The 4,299-nt window shown below is 42.8% G+C and overlaps 1 non-coding gene across 1 annotated transcript; it reads right to left on the bottom strand.

Annotated features, from left to right (window-relative positions):
- Nucleotides 1-338: 338 nt before the first annotated feature.
- Nucleotides 339-410, bottom strand: TRNAW-CCA (transfer RNA tryptophan (anticodon CCA)). Its single transcript has one exon. It is a non-coding gene; the product is annotated as a tRNA-Trp (tRNA).
- Nucleotides 411-4,299: the final 3,889 nt, after the last annotated feature.

The raw sequence follows: 4,299 nt of genomic DNA on the forward strand, positions 1-4,299 counted from the left end.
GGGGTCACAAAGAGTCAGAAACTAATAAGCAACTTCACTTTCTATGGAAATTGTACCCCATGCTGCTATAGCTTTTGACCTTCAACAACCTCTGAGGGAGTTCAGGGTAGAGTGAGGCACCCTGTGCTCCAGGGAATCTGGTGGGACAGGTCTTTAGATAGTTGGATGTTTTTATGACTTCAATCCTTGCATCTCCTCATATTCAAAGTGAACTGAAGTCACTCAGTTGTGTCCAACTCTTTGTGACCCCATGGACTGTAGCCCACCAGGCTCCTCCATCCATGGATTCTCCAGGCAAGAATTCCAGAGTGGGTTGCCATTTCCTTCTCCAGGGGATCTTCCCTACCCAGGGATCGAACCCAGGTCTCCTGCATTGGAGGCAGACGCTTTAACAGCTAAGCCATCAGGGAAGAAAAATCCCTTCATGGTGACAACAGATGCTCATGACTAACAAAAAACCTTTTGTAAAATGAGTGCTTCATGGTATTGAACCTCCCCTTCACCAAAACCTTATATATTGGCCTTCCCCCACTGCCTCTTTGGAGCAGTCTCTCGGGGCTATCTGAGATGCTGCCTCCCAGGCTACAGTCCTCATTTTGCCCCAAATAAAACTTAACTTGCAAGTCTCAAGTTGTGAATCTTTTTATAGTCTACAAAACTAACTGTAGAATTTATCCGTAGCTTTCCAGGATGACTTCTCTTCTAGTCCTGCTTGTCAAAAGTTTAGTTAGTTGTAAATGATCTGAAGATTTTACATTCTTAATTTGTGTGTGTTTGTGAGTGGCAGTGGGGTGGCTTAAGGAGACAGAGGGGAGGAAGAGAGAGATGCAGAAGATTGTCACAAAAAGAAACTGATGCCTAACACTTAGATGAACACAAGCACAGTTACCAAATGTAGTCAGAAGAACTCAATATAACCAAGTGCTTTTCCTCTAGTAAGCTTAATATTAGGTTGGCCAACAGTTCACTTGGGTTTTTCTATAAGATGTTATGGAAAACTTGAACAAATTTTTGGCCAACCCAAAACATTTTACAAGTAGGTTCCACCCACTGCTCCAAGAGAACTACAGAGTGATTAAGGTTTGTTATGGACATTGAGTCAATCACCCGTTCACATGAGGGTCACCTAAACCTTCCTTCTACTATAGCTCGTTTCTTTTCACAAATTTAGAAACTTCAATGTGATAAATTTACTTTCCGGATGAAACTGGAACCTATTTTACAGAGTGAAGTAAGCCAGAAAGAAAAACACCAATACAGTATAATAATACATATATATGGAATTTAGAAAGATGGTAATGACAACCCTGTATGCGAGACAGCAAAAGAGATACAGATGTATATAACAGTCTTTTGGACTCTGTGGGAGAGGGCGAGGGTGGGATGATTTGGGAGAATGGCATTGAAACTTGTATATTATCATATATGAAACGAATCACCAGTCCAGGTTCGATGCATGAGACAGGGTGCTTGGGGCTGGTGCACTGGGATGACCCAGAGGGATGGGATGGGGAGGGAGGTGGGAGGGGGGGTTCAGGATGGGGAACACGTGTACACCCGTGGTGGATTCATGTCAATGTATGGCAAAACCAAGACAATATTGTAAAGTAATTAGCCTCCAATTAAAATAAATAAATTTATATTAAAAAAACCTTACTTTTCTTCCATTCACAAGGAAAACACATTCATCTGACTTCTTAGAATGAAACATTACACCAGAAGAATTGGCTGAATGTTGTGGAGTTACACAGAAAGCACCTGCTGAGGTGTCCACCTAGAGAAGGGCTGAGGTGGGTCCATGGAGGATGACCAACTGGCTGGAGGGCAGCCCCGAGGGGTGATATTGGTCTGCTCTCTGAGTGTGTTCTTCCCATCAAGTCCTGTCTGCCTGTGCTCTCAACCATCTTATCACCCCCTTCCTTTGCTACCCTCAGTTCCTCCCTCCCACCTTAAGCCCCTCTGGAATGCCCGTCTCATTCCAGTTCTTACACAATGCATACTTCTCTCTGCCATAAGGGATAGCTTATGGTGAGATGTTGGATTCATGATCTCCAAAGAAGATGAATTAGCTTCGGGGTTGGAGACCATGTCAACCACTCAGAGCTGTTGTGTGACAGAAGTTTTATTACAGTGAAAAGGGAGAGAGACTTCTTCTGACTTAGACATCGGAAGCAGGCAGAGTGTGCCCCCTCACTTGTCTTAGCAAGGGAGCTATATACTTTTTAAATTAATTATTACAATAAATCAAAAGAATGTCTCAAGGTTGTAAAGGTCTTACTAGACTCCCCTCCCACATTTTACACTTTAAGATGACAGGATTAGAACTCACCACAGAAAGATCTTACTAGACCTACATCCATAATATACATGTTAAGAAAACAGGATTAGTCAGAAGGTTCTCAAGGACAAATACTGTCCTCAAGCAGGACACATTATTATTATATAATCCTTAGTACAGAGTTTAAGCTGAGTTGTTCTGTTGTGTAATCATCAGCCCTGGGCTTAAAAAGAAACAAAAATGTTTTATGTGACTAAGACTAAGGACATCTTTTTTCAGGTGTTAGTTCTATTGTAGGTCTTCATAGAACCATTCAGTTTCAGCTTCTTCAGCATTACTGGTTAGGGCATAGACTTGGATTACTGTGTTAGTGAATGGTTTGCCTTGGAAACGAACAGAGATCATTCTGTCATTTTTGAGATTGCACCTCAGTACTGCATTTCAGACTCTTTTGTTGACTATGAGGGCTACTCCATTTCTTCTAAGGGATTCTTGCCCACAATAGTAGATATAATGGTCATCTGAATTAAATTTGTCCATTCCAGTCCATTTAGTTCACTAAAATGTCGATGTTCACTCTTGCCATCTCCTGTTTGACCACTTCCAATTTGCCTTGATTCATGGACCTAACATTCCAGGTTCCTATGCAATATTGCTCTTTACAGCGTCGGACTTTACTTCCATCACCAGTCACATCCACAACTGGGCGTTGTTTTTGCTTTGGCTCCGTCTCTTCATTCTTCTGGAATTATTTCTCCACTGATCTCCAGTAGCATATTGGGCCCCTACCGACCTGGATATGATCTTTCAGTATCATATCTTTTTGCTTTTTCGAACTGTTCATGGGGTTCTCTGCCGGGGACCAGCCCCGGCTGATCCAGGGTATTTGAAGTGGGGACGGCGTCGGCAACCTATTTATTTAAATATTTTATCAAAGATATAAAGAGTAATAGGATGAGGATAGCTCAGTAGGAAAATTCAGTGGAGAAAAGAGGCTGAGTAGCTTGGTTTACGCGGGAGACCAATAAAACTTCAAGACAAGAAGTTTGCACCACTTACGTAGGCCGCAGGCGTCCTTCCGTTCTCCCGAAGGAGAGGAGACACTGAGGCCTCCCCCGGTCGGATCTTAGAAGCCCAGGCATAATTAGTAAGCATGGTGGGTTCCGTGCTCCAGATGGAGACTCAGCCAGAGTGAGAGAGAGAGCGACATGGGGAGACCAGTATTTCGAGAAACTGATCCCAATTCTTTATTTTCCAGAGTCTGTTTTTATACACTGAGATGTTATACAAAAGTCACGCGGGGACAGCAGTCCTGACTTTTATTAAAGTCAGGTGCTTCACATAAATGTATACAGAGGTCTTAGGGGTGTTACATCATCTTCTGGCCAGGGGGCCTGCTGACAATTTATGACCCTCTCCTTGTGACAGCGGTCAGTCAACCAGGACACTTATTTCTCCAGGGGTGATTATTCTTAAAACAGACACTACCCAAATAAAGTTACATTCCTATAGGGTGAGGGTGTAGTGGGTTTTAGTTAAGGAAAGAATTTACTTAGCCTAAGGTCTAACGTGATTAATATCAAAGGTTAATACTTATTTCTTCTATATATTCATTAATGTGTGTAAGGGCAGGGGATATGGAAACTTAGCAACAAACATTGGCTCAACAAATGAAAAACCCTTCACCAATACAATTTCTAATCAGCCCATTATACTTATACTAATAGTTTTCTAACTTTTCTAAGGAACCTGTTTTTAGAAGGTTTAAAGCATCTCATCACGGTTGGGAGGCTGTGAGCAATCACATGTGGCCGGACAAGCCTGTCAGGCAGGCCAGAGAACCTTCAGAGGAGTTTGTAGGTTAGAACACTCTTGTCACGCCCAGGAGTTTTTATTAACTGGAGCTCTAGGTTAACTCCTTCTCCGAAAGAGGTGGTGGGGGACAGCCCCCCGTAAAGTCAGAGGTGTAGGTGACAGCACAAAGTAGTAAAGTAGGCAGGCTCTGGTTATGGGGGTAGATG

This window comes from Bos mutus, chromosome 2 (assembly GCF_027580195.1).
Source record: "Bos mutus isolate GX-2022 chromosome 2, NWIPB_WYAK_1.1, whole genome shotgun sequence".
Classification (NCBI taxonomy): domain Eukaryota; kingdom Metazoa; phylum Chordata; class Mammalia; order Artiodactyla; family Bovidae; genus Bos; species Bos mutus.